The following is a 15,000-nucleotide window of genomic DNA, read 5'->3' as shown; positions in this document are numbered from 1 at the left end:
TCTTGTGCCTGATTTTTCTTTAACCCCCTTGAATAATAAACTCACTCCGATCTCTTCATTATTGATGTATGTTTTGAGCCTGGGCTAGAAATTGGTATTTAGGTTGCCGTCACATTGATATTGATGTTTCCTTTGAGCCTGGGTTAGAAATTGATATTGAGGTTGTCATCACATTGATATTCGCATTAAGAAAAGAATATCAGAAGATCATCAGCAGCCAATTGGGACACTTATACAGCGTCTTTCACCTTTATCTTGAATCATGCTTCGTTGATATATTACAGATTTTTAACTCATTTTTTAGCATCTTGCCGAAAACTTTTCACCAAGTAGCCTGCATATTTTCTTTATGGGTAAGGAGTTAATATCACACATGCTTAACCCTTTGAGTGCTCAATCGCTCTTGACCACCCCGGCCCCTGTTGGCAGAAAACATAGGACGCGCTAGTCAGCTTAAGCTGATACTCGCTATCTCCCGTAAAGCAAATGGGAAGTTTTTTCAAGGGCGTCGGTACTGATATGGTCAATTTTCAACGTTTCTTTTGATGATATTCAACAAGATTTTTGAAGGACATATACAAGTCGTGTTTCCTAGGACACTGGTGCTTCAGGAATATTCATCCGGTACTTTTTTTTCGTTCGTATCACATAAAACAAAATTCATTTAAAAATTCATTAAGGAAATATTTGTTCTTACTTAATGTTACTTTAACTCTTAAAACGGAAATCGTTTAGTTCTCTCGTAAAGCGAATCAATGAGACTGGAATCTCATCCATCAGCTCCTCGTAATAGAGAGAGAGAGAGAGAGAGAAGTAGGTGCTATTTTGAAAAATAATTTCCCACTGGCGGTGGTGGTCAGACTCTTGAACCAAATGACACTTTTGTATACCAGAACGATAACCAATAACACTTAACACACATTTGTAAGAACAAAGTTGAAACTCTATACGTGAAATGGGCCCAGGACTCTCTCTCTTCTCTCTCTCTCTCTCTCTCTCTTTAGGAGTGAGAAGGGGGGAGGAAAGGAAATATCGATTATTGGAAAGAATTACTTGAAGGAACGAACTTCAAGTCTGACAGTGGGAAAAATTGGAAAAGTTATAATCCGGCGGAATTGGCCTGAAGGTAGCATATTTGTGCAGCTGCTTAATCCACGTGAAACCTTGAATTAGGAGCGAAATTACACCGCACTTTTTCTCTCGACATTTTCTCTAAGTGAACCACTTTATGCAGAGCAAGGAGCGGATTACGATTTTCCTATACACGTTCTTTCTCCAGTGCGGCTTATTACCTCTGACAACGAAGTGTGCCTTCGTGTCAAACTGTCTGACCGTGTCGCTGTCCACATATGTAACTGACAAAAATATTTGTGGCTGTCTTATTACGTGTGTCTATAGGTCTGTCATCGATTCTGTCCTTAGTAGAGTTAAATGACATTTCCGTTTGATATGTGTTATTGCATTTGCCTTTAGAGTTGTCTGTAGGTCAAAAAGAAATTTTGTAGAGAGAGGGGGTCTGAAGTTGTGGGGTGGGGGATCGTTGAGCCAAGAGACAAGAATGGTTTGACTGTATTTTCAGGCATACCCAGATACAGGAGCGTTTTATTTTATGGCAATGGCCGAAATCTACTTGCCTACAACCTTTCTCCTGTGATCGATTTTCTTAATTGCTTTTCCAATATCGGTAGTTCTCTCTCTTTTGAACCTTCTTATTTTAGGGTTCTCGTTTTTTGTTGCTGTTTTTTTTTTGTTATGCTCTTATTTTCTGTTTCATATAAACGTTCTTGTTGCATTAATTCTTTCCATACCGTTCTTTTATTACACCTCTCTGATTCTGTTTTATCTTTTACTTACAATCTCATACTGATGGTTGTATATGGCTTCAATTAAAATTCTTTTTTTCTCTCGTACTTTCTTTCCTCTTTCGCGTGTTCCTATTCCTATAATCGACCCGCTTGCGTACAATTCTATATATCCCATTTTTCTGGAATTCCTTTTCCTCTTTTCGCTTCCATTTTCTCATTTCCATGACTGTCCCCTGAGGGCTCTTCGTCTTTCGGTGAATGGGAACGTGACAAAAGTGTACAATTTATGGTCTTCATTTTCCCGTTTTCCCCCTTTTAGTGCTTTTCGCTTATTATTTCAGCTTTATCCGAAACTTTCCTATCTCGTATTTTTCTGTTTTTAGTTTTCTCGTGATTTTTTTCTTTATTACATTATCATTGTTTTTTCTTTTACTGATTTCCTTATTTTTCACCCTATATTTTCCATTCTTCCTGATTTTCATATGTTCTCTCTAGCCATATTTTTTCCATTTTTCCTTATTTCACTTTACCGTTTTTCCCGTATATCATCATTTTTCTTTTACTTATTTCGTTATTATTGTGGCATGTTTTGCAATATCCTTTTATGCCATGTTTCCCTTTAGCCCTTTCCCCTCTGTTTTATTTCGTTTTGATCACTTAATCTCTGGCTGAACAAACTTTCCGCATGAAGCGAGTTCGTATGATTCATGAATCTGGCTTTCCTGATCAGGCCCTTCAAAATAAACTGTAGCTTTGCGGAATTCGATGATCCCCATTTCCTTGTCATTCTTCCGACCTTTCGCTTTCAATGAAACGCAGCCGCGGTTTGCAGAAAAATGCTTCGTTTTGTTATCAAGTCTTTCAACAATCTCTTTGGTACCATAACTTATTAAAAATTAAAAATATTAAAAATTAAAAATACTGCACTTGTTAAAATTAGTTGTATTTGCTCTAGGAGGCGTTAGACTGTCATTTTTCTTTGTTATCTGGGATGAGGTTGCTAGCCCCAAGCCTTATTCTGTCCCCGACAGTGACCTATAACACTTGGCTAACTGCCAGGTACATAATTCATTGTTTGATGCAGTAGTTCTCAACATTTTCGCTTACTCTGGGAGTAAGCCTATAAACTACTTCATTGTTGGTGTTCTTCTTCTTGTTCTTGTTGGGGGTGCAGGAAAGGTCTATGAAGAGTCTAAAAAGTTCTGAAAAAGGTGTTTTGGCTTGAAGTGAAGATACAGGAATTTTAGGATAGGATATTTATGATATATTTATTAGAGTGAAAATGTAAAAGGTAAATAATGTGCATGTTAAACAATACAGAAAAATCATTTTTAATAAGATATAGCGTATATATTTTTAATTTCGTTGGTGAAACAAGGCTCTGTTGTTTGAGTGTAGATTTATCACGTTTTAATTTACGTTAAAAGTTAGAAACATGTTTACAACTTATGCTTAAGGGGAAAATCTTGTAAGGTTCCCGAGTAAGCTGGAGGTCAGATCACGCCTTGTTACCTTGCATATCACAACTTCCTGAGAATAAAAGTGAGCAATGTTTTGAGATCGAAGATACCCATGTTATAAATACCATTGACATTCTTCACAATATTTCATGTTGTGAATGATTACTGGCTTAGGCCAGCTGGGGCACAATGGGCTTCAGTGAAACGTGACATATCGCTCCGTCCTGTCTAGGATTCGAACCGTTTTTGTTGTTGCACTCGCATGCATATATGTACATTGTGTATGTCCCTTTAATTTTTTATATAGATACATCTATCTGCAATTATTCTTTCTTTTAGACATACGTTTGGCGCTTTGGTCCGCCAGACAATCACACTATCACCTCCATACCACATAATCTCATAATCCTATCAACTCCATTCGTCTTTCCATTCCTCAACTTCTTAATGGCTCTTTTTATATCCCCCAACCAGTCACTTCCACGACCATTCTCAGGATTACCTTAACCCTTCCCAATCTGGCATCATTCAGCTCTACTTCTCTTTATCTTTCAGACAGCAAATCTTTAAAATACTTCACCAGCATAGACCTCAGTTCCCTTCAAACGGCACCTCTGCCCTTCTTTCAATCTAAGAGCCCGCTAGTCACTAACCTGTCTCTTTGACTTCTCTTTCCTAAAGAACAAAAACTTTTTATAAGTATTTGATGAGATTAGCCCTAAAGTTTTAACGTATCATGCTTTTTTCCACCCATTTTTTACTTTTGTACCATAGACTTATTCATGCTCTTGTATTATGCGATGTAATCATCTCTTTTTGTATTGCAGTTGTACTTCAGGCACTCTACCCGTTTAATCCATTAACAGTAATTCCTTCATCCCATAGGACAATCAAAGTCCTTTCCCTTTCGATAAGAGTGGAAAAGAAAGAAAGTTTGTTTGACTACGAAGAAATCAAGCCCAATTCAGTGTTAGTTTGGCTCTGTAAAATTGTATTTTTATATATAAGTGGATGTAAAATTTTCGTAGATATACACATTTTTTTTGCAAATGTTATACACTACCTATTATTTTGCAACAAATAAAATCCTCAACATCATTTACCTTACAAAACAATGTTTACCGAAGAAAAGAGTGCTTTTTATTTTTTATTATTATTTTGCAATCAACAAGTTACGGAATAATCTAAAAAAGTAAAATCTTCATTCACAAAATAAATGAAAGCCTTTATATACTTTTTACGAACAAGTGTCTGTAGTTTCTTACAAATGAAAACCTGCACGCATTCTTTTCTAAATAGAAACCCTCGTGCATTCTTTTATGAGAGGCGATATTTCATAAATAAAAGCCTTTATGCAAGGAGCTTCCATGCGGAAAAAAATAAAAAGGAATGACTTGGTATATATTGGCAGGAAAAGGATTTTGTGTTCCTTTTATTGAAGACATAGCCGAGGGGAGGTAACCCCTTTTGCCATTATTAATAGCGAAAAAATGCGAGCGATGAGAGTCTGTAGCCAAGCCAGGTTAGCCATTCTTTGAATGTTTCGTTTAACGAAATAGGAATGTGGGCGAGAGGATGCCCGTAATGAGAGTTTCTCTCCCCCTCTGGATGGACGTCTTGCTGTTTTTGTTGTCGTTTATCGTCGCTATTTTTGTTGCTGTTGTAGATATCTCCCCACTTTACTGGATATTATATATATTTTTATATATATATATATATATATATATAATATATATATATATATATAATATATATATATATATATATATATAAAGTGGTAGCGCGCTCGAATCCCAAATCGGACGAGAGGGTGTATGGCATGGGTACTTTCCTCAAAATCCAATATGCCTCTTTTGACCTTTGTAGTGAATTAGGTACCTGTCACGGCTTATGGCTAGTTTTGGGAGAGACGGATGTAGATGGAGAAACTACAGATGAAAGCTATCACTCCGTCGTAAAAGTAAATAGCACCATAAAAAAAAAAAAAAAAAAAAAAAAAAAAGGAAGGAAGGCCCGGACGAAGTAACCTTCACTCCTGAAACTATTCGTATGATATTCATGCGATACAAGAAATTCTCTCTCTCTCTCTCTCTCTCTCTCTCTCTCTCTCTCTCTCTCTCTCTTCTCTCTCTCTCTCAGACACACAAACATGGTATTTGCTCCAGAGTTGCTGTATCGTGCATAAAGTAACTTCTGCCAAATAGGAAAATGCCTTGTAATAAATTAATAAGCCATTTAGAGAATGCAGAGCGGATGCGTACTGTATTTTTCATAAATGGAAAATTTACCGGATTCCAACAAAGCTTTTTGTTGTAGGTTCTTTTTTTGCTGTATATTATTTATTGAGGAATATTCCCATTTTTTCCTCCTGTCATATCAGTGCATTTGGTTACATGTTCTGTCGACCCCTACCACATTTCTTACTCCAGTGGTTAGCAGATCTCATTCTGATCCGTTGCCGCTCTCCTTATACCCTTTGTTGCAAGTTTCATCAACGATTTATTGATGGCATGGGCGTTCATACTAAGGTGAACTTTTTTTTTGAGTCTCAAGAACAGCTTGGATGTCAGCACTCCCACTATACAGTTTTTGAGGAACTTCGGCTTTGCTAGATTGATATTTCTGCTGGGTTCGCAATCCTGAACATTTGATTTATATTCCACCTCATACAGTGTGAATAAAAACCAAACAGAACAGGTTGATGCCGGACACTGAGCAAAAGACAATAGAAAAACGCAACAGAAGTTTCTCATTCCTCCCCCTGTCCTTAATTTATAAAGCCAGGGAGACTACTAACAGCTTCAACTCGGGGTTAGGGAAGAGGGTACTATACTCTGTTTTTTTCCGTCTGTCCATCCGCCTGTTGTGTTTTCGCATGGTAACACTGCGTCCTGGGCTTTAAATAGTTACGCTATGTGTATTGTTTTTATGAAGCTGCGTTATGCCAGTACGGGCTCATGCTTATAGAGCAGCCGTTAAGTCATTCTAGTATGATATGAAAGTGAATGGTAAGGGCAGGGATATGGAACATTTTTATTATTGATGGCCGTGCCAATGAGACGCTGAATTTAAATAGACTCTCTCTCTCTCTCTCTCTCTCTCTCTCTCTCTCTCTCTCTCTCTCTCTCTCTCTATTTACTTTATAACATTCTACTTAGTTGTTTTCTACCTTCTTGCAGTTCCTAATATAATCACCTACGCAGCTTAAAGAGTTTAATGACGGAGAGAACGTGTTTTTCTGGCCTCTCCCCCCCCCCCCCCCCCCCCCCCCCGCCCCCCCCCCCTCTCTCTCTCTCTCTCTCTCTCTCTCTCTCTCTCTCTCTCTCTTCGCATCTGAAAATGACATAACATATGCTAATTCACTCTAATACTGTTCTAAATAGTTGTATTTTTACTTTCATGCAAACAAATATATAACCACCGCAATTTGAAGAGGATGAACAAGTGTGTACTCTCTCTCTCTCTCTCTCTCTCTCTCTCTCTCTCTCTCTCTCTCTCTCTCATACTATACTTAAGTCATCAGCGAGATTGTAGCTACCGTCCCAATATGTTAATGTGCATTACACTAGAAGTACACAACTTGCCAATCTTTGATGCATTTACGCATGAAATCATGATAAAGGAGTATTATTACTATTTTTTATTTCATTATAGAAACTACGTTCATGCAATGACACCCAACATTATTCCGTACCAAAACCGTACAATGTTTAGAAAGAAAAAGATGTCCCATTAAGAAATGATCATAATTTGGAATAGAATTAGAGGGAAATACTGTAGGAAGCTATTCTTTGTTTAGCGCAGCAATTGTTGTACGTGTTTGTTGTGGAAAAAAATATAAATTATTGTAAACATTTCAGAATGATCCCTTTCCCTCTAATTGTGTTATTCTTAATGAAAGTGCTCTGAAATGAAATGGGGTTTAGAATCGTCCTAATTTGATTAAGCGAAGTAAATCACATAATTTATTACACGTGTGACGAATAGCAGTTTAAATGCACGCTCTCCATTTAGACTGAAAGTTCAGTTGACATTATTTTTTAAGTTTTTAGAATCGTCAGTTATTGGCGTTTTTAGCTGATAAATTTAATTAAAGCTTCATTTCCAAAAACGATGAAATTCTGGTGGTAATAAAATTGGAGGAAGAAAAAGATAAAAAGGATAAGTGCACGAAGCAATGGAAACGACCATGTGCTGAGGTAAAAACTGAAGTTATCTTTGAAGGCTACTGCGTTGTAATTTGAGTCACTCTGGAAGTAAAATTCAAGTCTAACCAGTGCAGGTATTTGGAAACTAAAATTAGTGGTTAGTCTGTGATAGTAAAAAATAAAATTTTAAATTTAATTAAACTCGTCACCATGGTCGGGTCAAAGCAATATGGATAGCTGGAAGACTTACATTACGCTATATCACACACAAACACACACACACACACATTTCCTGTACAGGGATAGAGATATAACACTGAAGCAACAATGAATGTTTGAGTGGAGAGGGATGTTTGGCAACCCTTTGTGTATTTCATGGTAGTGCAAAATCTGAAGTAGAATAAGAATCGGGGACGAGAAAACAATTGGTTTTGGTTCTTGGATGGATGCTAAAATAAAAGTATTCCAGGTTCAAACCTGTGGTATAAAGGCCAATGTAATTAGACCTGTGCCCATGCAGGTTATACTCTCTTCCATCTCAAGCTTCTTGTAGAAATAAAGCCATGGATATCCTCCTCCCGTCCCCATCCCAAACGCCCTCACTCCCCAACTGCCACACCCCTACCCCGTCCCCGCTCCCCGATCACTACACCTCTCTAAAGTTCCCTTCTTTAGATCCGGATTCTCACCACATTCTGATCAGTTATTGCTGATCACGTGGTCCACCTAGGGAAATTTGTGTAAAATTAAGCCTTAAAATATAAACAACTTGTGGGAGGTAAATGTAGTGATACACTCCAACTCCTCAAAAAGGACATTTAAAATGGGTGCAAGGAGGAACGGTTTAGCTTATAATGTGGAAGAAAAAATCCGACTGGTTTTCCCTTGTTAATAAGTCATTTTTCCGAACGCTTAGGTCTTGCCTTAATTTTGTTTTCTTTTTACTGAATTATACTTCCAAATTTCAAAATAACTACTTATCCTCATTCCAGTAGGATCCCTCTCCCTGTAAGCTACATATAAGAGCGTAAAATGCACTAATAATCTTAGGCCATAATTACAACTGTCCATTAATTTGTTAAGTGCGAGTTAACTTGATTCATTATGGCACTCCATCACCCTCATTGTCTTGATAAACTTCGTCGTTGGAGATTATTATCTTTTTTTTTTTCATTCGAAACGTTGGGAGGAAATTGCTCGACTCTGTTCTGTGAAGATGGTTATATTTTGAAAAACGCTAACACTGAAAGAAAATCCACATCAGTACACATGAACGGTAGTTATTTTGTTTTTGTACATCATTCTCACGTTTATTCGTCTCAGAAATTTGATATTGAACAAGTTCAGCTGTTTCAAAGGCAGGCTTATAATTTTTAATTAAAGTAGGAGCGCATTGAAGAACGAAAATTTCAAAGCATTATACATTTCACTGCATACGCCAGATACGAGAGCATGAACAGTCCTTCAAAAATTTTTCAATCCAGTCCGACAAATTCCACGCAATACATAGTGGTATATTTATAAAATATGCTCTTCGAGTTTAGTGCATCTGCGGCAGATTTCTAATTGTTTAATGAATTAATTATAGGTTATAATAACAAATATAAAAAGAGCTGACACCTGGAAAGATTTCTCAATATCGTTTTTGCGTTTTTCTTTGCCATCTTAAGATATGAAGGAAAATGTTGATAAAATATTGAGAGGTTATAGATATTTATAGATATACATATATGTATATATTTATATACATATATATGCATGAATACATACATATGTGTGTATATATAAATATTATAATAATATATATAGATATATATATAATATATAGATATATATATCTATATATATATATATATTTCTAGATATATATATATTATATGTTCATGAGAGAGTGAGAATAAGTTAATTTCAGTTAGGTACCGTATCAATCTAAGCAACCAAGTAACTTATCTCTGAAGTTCTACGATCTTCAAGAAACGAGTTCATTTCAAACTTTAAGAATAAGGATTTCATTCAAGAATATCGATGTATAAATATGCTCGTACAAAGTGCCTCCATAAAGTGTTCGAACGCGTGCCTGTCCGAGCTTTTTTTTTTTTTTTCTTTTTTTTTTTGACAACGTTCGAACTCAACTTTTCAAGATTTTCTCTCTACACGTCTGGACCACATCCGCTCCTTCTGGAAGAGAAGAATAAAGTAGAAAGGGAATGATGAACTCGGGGTTCATTAAAAAAATAAAATAAAGTGGAAAGTCGAAAAAAGAGCGAAGATCCGTGATTAAACCCTGTATTCTAAAGACAACCCTAAAGTCCCGAGAATCCAGGAACTTGGCGCATTTAGACCTGTCAGTTGCGTGGAAGCATATGCAAGAAGTCTTTGCTTTTGATGAGTTCTGCGAAGCTGCCAAGTCCTCTTGATATCACTTTAGCCGAATGACTTTATTGCAGGGGAAGTTGCGTCGTAAGCAGTTTTGAGACGGAAGTTTGGGTTTTAGCGATGATTAGGAGCCTGTTTCCGACGGCCGTTGAAGCGGAGTCGTTAGTTATTTCAAGGGCATGAATGCTCTGATAATATTTTCCTTCTCTATTTTTAAGGCAACAGCCAGTCGAACAGGCAGTCTGTTAAAGTTCTTTTACCCAGACCAGGCATGAAGAGAGCAAACAAGCTGACTTGATCCTGGAGGAGGCGATAGACTGTACGTCAGGGAATAAGGAAGGACGGAGAAAGTTCCTAAAACTTCAGTCAGGCGGTTGATAATTTCCATAGAGTTGTGTTGAAGGGGGGCATGACGGGTCTCTTACTAATATGGATTTAAAATGATGCTTTAATATCATTACTGCTCTACTCTACGATTTAGCTTGGCTTTATGCAATAGAAGGATGTGGTAGATTTTACTGTGCTTACTTGTTTTAGAGAGACTGATTCGTGTCAACAGAGTATTATGGATACTCCTTGTCAGGCTGCTCTCCTCGGTGGCCGCGAGTTCGATTCACGGGCATTCCATTGAGGTGTGAGAGATGTATATTTCTGGTGATAGAAGTTCACTCTCGACGTGGTTCGGAAGTCACGTAAAGCTGTTGGTCCCATTGCTTAAAAACCACTGGTTCCATGCAACGTAAAAACACCATACAAACAAACAAACAAAACAAACAAGCTCTTCCTTAAAGTGATTCGAGTAAAAGTAGGAAATGGTGTTCGCTTTATTTCAGGAATGCAAGTTAGTGCTTATATATGCGTTCGCGTCTGTAACCCAGTGGTTCTTCAGTTTTAAGTCAGGTTTTTAGTAAAATTCTCTTTTTCATATTCACCTGTTAGCTTTTTTCTTATTAATCTTTTCTTCACACATTCTCGTGTTATAATCACTGATCATTTTTTATTTCTTATCATTTGCATGCTTGTTTATGTCATAATTTTGTTTCTTGGATGGTGGGGTGGGAGGAGGGGTTGGGGATAATGTTGGGGGTCTGGCAAGACCAGTTCCTGAGGTTCGACCTCAGTGCCCATGCATCATAGAAGTCCATTTCACTTGTAATTTACACAATTCCCTCCATTCCTTACCTTGGTGTTCACCTCCCCAACACTTCTGTTAACCGGCTCATGGTATTATCTATGCTAACGCCCATAACACGTTATACACAGTACTTGAAGTACTTCACTGCGTTTGTTCATTTCTCAGCTGCCAAGCTCTCTTCCATTTATTTGTTATTTGTCCTCTATCATATTTAGCTGTTTTCACTTCTTTAAGAAAAATTACAACTTTAGAATTTTTTTTCTATGAGAAATGTATCTCAGTGTTTATATAAAACGACTTTCAATTATTAACTTAATTCTATTACAGTATTTATTATGGTAAAGTAAATTTTGATTGTACACATCAGAGCTGTAAAACGAAGACTGTGTCACATTATGTGTGAGAAATGCAATCGGTGACTTTTAACAGGTGATTTGATTACCCCCATTTTCCTTCCTTCTCTACAGGTGTATTAAGGAAATGGCAGTGACCTCGGTCATGCGAAGTCACATAGGATCAGCGCGGGTCACCCTTCTTAGCGGACCGAATCCTCACCCGCATGTGTGGTCGACAACTGCCTACCACTGGGTGAGTCCTAAATGCTATAGTGTTTTTGTACCGTCACAGGAGACTCTAATATTACGTATTGTCCCGATGCTTGACCCAAGGTACCCTCTTCATTCTGGGGGCTTATATAAGGGCCAAATGTGGAATGGACAGGCCCCCAGTTGGCCGACGGCAATAATTCTAAACAGAGATTTCATTCATTAATTGTAGTGTGTCGTTGTTATACAGGAAAAAACGGATACACTTGGCATTTTATATATTAAGATTCATGGTCCCTTCTTTCTCACATAATAACCAGAGTTTAATTAATTAGTTAATTAAGTGGAAGTGTTATATCCATTAATAGGTTGTTTCCCGTTCCATAAAGATTGTGTTTAATCTCTCTCTCTCTCTCTCTCTCTCTCTCTCTCTCTCTCTCTCTCTCTCTCTCTCTCTCTTATTAAGAGCTTGATTTGGTTGAATGGTTCTCTTATCTGTATTGTATATTTCAGTAATGCTCCTCATAGTTGTGTATGACAACTATTACCTGAAGTAGTGTTCATGTTGGAGAAAACCTCACAGAGGCTACTTTCACATATAAAGATTGCGCGTATTGATCCAAATTCTAAAAGGTTCAGAGGCTTGAGCGTTGGAATGCCTTCAGTCATTGAGACCAGTAATGACGCTTGCAAATTCTTGATGTTGATTAAATCGTGTAAACTGGCGTTACTACGATATTTTTCCGAACACAGTTGTTCAACAATTAGCGTTGTGGAAGTAAATGTCAAATTTGGATTGGATGAATGTGAAATTATTGAGTGGCTAAAATACTAAGGTTAGAGGATCTCGAAAATACTGCGAATTATGAAAGTAGTAAGAGCACTTTTCTTCTCCAGCACCAATAAAAAGCATCCTGAATCTCCCTCCTGATGCAGATCCAATTCAAAATCTAATGTAGTTTTTACTATTATTATTTTTTTTGTTGCGGAAGCCCATCCGTCACAAAATTATTGAAATTCCATCCATGATTTGTAAAATTATTTTGTGAACAGACATACAAGCAAACAGACACATGGGTGGATATATCAACTCCTCTCAACTTTGTAGGGAGATGATAAAGGAATACAACGTCCTAAAATAAAGAGGAAACGTTGATATTCCTATATGTTTAATGTGGTCGAGCATTCTTGAAATATTTGGTAACAAGGTTGAAGCAACTCTCATTATTTTGAAGGGGAAATTCGTTCTAGTTATTTAGATGTTTTTAGGTAAGGTTAAACCTTCACTTATTAAACTTAATTCAGCGACAACGGAATAATTATCTTTCCTCATCCAAGAGGAAAAGACGAAATGCTTACGACTGTTTTGGAAATACGCTCGAAAATGTTGAACTAGCTTTTTCATTATAATGACATACAAATTATGCAGTAGTAATGATGTAGCTATAATAGACTTCGAAATGATGATGATAACGGATATGAAATCGTCTTTATGTGTGTTCATGAATATTGAAGTTGACCCTTATCGAAATAAACGAATATCATTCCTTCGAATATTTTTCATATTATGATTGTGAAAGTTATATTATACACATTATAATGGTGAACATAGTGTCTTAAACGTAACCGTATCTTATTATTGAAAAGTATTTTTTGTATTATATGGATGAATGTTCTCGCATATTGTCGTCATCACGAGCCAAACGCTCAATTGTTATTATCCCAAATGGACATTGAAATAACAGTTATCTCACCCGTTTTAATGAGCTCTTTTGTGTATATCCCTTACAGTGTCAATAGTCTCCTCCTCCTTTTTATGCCTCTTTGTTCTCCCTTCTCCGCGGTGCAATTCATCCACAGGATTAATATCTGCATTTTAAAACGCCTTCCATCTCGGTAATCCTTTCCTTTTATGCGAGATGTATCAAAGGAAGCCCACTTTATTTCCCCCAGACAATGCCATTGACTGAACTACTTGCCATTATGTTTATTCAAGACTCGCCAAATGGTTGATTTAGATGTACAATGCTTGGCCATCTTTGTGATTCGGTTGGCTTTCATTACGAATGAATTTCTTTGTCAGATCGTGGGCGGGTAAGTCGTGGCCGAATGTGTTTTTGCGAGATGTGTGTGGTTGTTTCCATGTATTGGGAGAAGTAGACGGAGACGAGAATTATGAGCGTCCGTCCAGGCTGAGAAAAGCGATGACTTTAAAAAGGACGCAATTAATTTTTTTTTTTACGAGAATTTAATTTTACTTCAAGGAAGGATTCCAGCATATTTCTTCTTTCTGTCGAGGCCAAGTTCTTACGATCCAGAGAGAGAATTTTTTCCTAAAAGGGAAACTTACCGGAAAGACAAGAATTCCTAGTTCTCATCTCAACATATAAATAAAAACGTAACTTGGGACAATGATATTTAAAACTGATAATCGATCTGTATGAACCATTTTTTTGCCTGCGATAACATTACAGTGGCGGAGAAAAATACAGATTATTCGCTTTACGAGAAGCCGTTTTTGTTCTGAGCGGAAAAGAAAAGAAAAGAAAAAAAAAAATAGGGACCTCGAGCCATTTTCTCGGCAGAGCCTAATGCCTTTAGGATAAATGGAAAGATATTTGTCAAGAGAGGCTGCGAGTCAACACGGCAGACGGCCGGAAACCTAACTCTGTTTTCACGAGAACCTAAAACGCTAAATTAATCTGAGCTGGAGTTTATTTCTTGATAGTGGAATTGTCATGTCAAGTGCTCGTTGTTTCCGACGATGAAATTGCTGTTATTCTGGGAGCTGTTAATTTTACTGGGAGTTAGGCACCGTCGCACAAGTTTCTTGATAAAGCGAGATGGAAATGCATGCAAAAGCTTTTGCTATTGTTCTCATTTTATTGGAGATCAGTGGACTATTTTTATAAATTTTTTTTTATTGTTTTCCTACGTGAAATAGCAAGTGAGAAGGTCTATGCATCTCTCAATTGTGAGCTTGGATCCACGTTGCGTTTTTATTCGTTGATGTTTTTTTTTTTTCTTTTTTAGCAACAGCCTATTTATTAAGATTTAGTCTTTTTATTATAATGTCCCGCGGCTTTTTGTTATCGTATTGTTTATACAATTTGGGTCATGTATATTACAATAAAATTATGTATGATTTACAGAGCAATTGCTGTATTGTATTCAGTATAGAAATAGTTTAGCGTCGATAACGAAAACAAGCAAGAGATCGCCGGGAATTCATACAGTATCCCAACTGGCGTGACAGAGGTAGAGGTCATCGGAATGAGTATTACCCCGTCGACGTCCTCCCGCACTGGACGCTCATGTCCATTATATTTTTGTTCTCTCTTCTCCCTTTTTCTCCGTCTGCGAACCGCAACAGTCGGCTGATTACCAAGTACAGAATTGGCTGCTTATGTGAACGTCATTATGATGTAGCTTTATGAAAACGCGCCCAAGTCGTTCCTTTTATGACTGCGCTCGAGGAACGGACGCTGGTTCCTAGGTTGTGATCCGAGAATGTTATTAATTGAACTCTGA

At 37.2% G+C, this 15,000-nt stretch overlaps 1 protein-coding gene across 6 annotated transcripts in view; it reads left to right on the top strand.

Moving 5' to 3' along the window:
- The window catches only part of LOC135222883 (uncharacterized), a 141,046-nt gene that overhangs the window by 109,935 nt on the left and 16,111 nt on the right, over positions 1–15,000 (top strand). For all 6 annotated transcript variants that reach the window (XR_010316377.1, XR_010316376.1, XR_010316372.1 and 3 more), the window contains one exon: positions 11,392–11,512. The gene's annotated coding sequence lies outside the window, so the exon portion shown is untranslated. The remainder of the gene's footprint in view (positions 1–11,391; positions 11,513–15,000) is intronic.

The sequence above is a fragment of the Macrobrachium nipponense genome, chromosome 8 (assembly GCF_015104395.2).
Source record: "Macrobrachium nipponense isolate FS-2020 chromosome 8, ASM1510439v2, whole genome shotgun sequence".
Lineage (NCBI taxonomy): Eukaryota > Metazoa > Arthropoda > Malacostraca > Decapoda > Palaemonidae > Macrobrachium > Macrobrachium nipponense.
The sequence above is the reverse complement of the archived record's forward strand: the minus strand, read 5'-3'. Positions and strand labels throughout refer to the sequence as shown.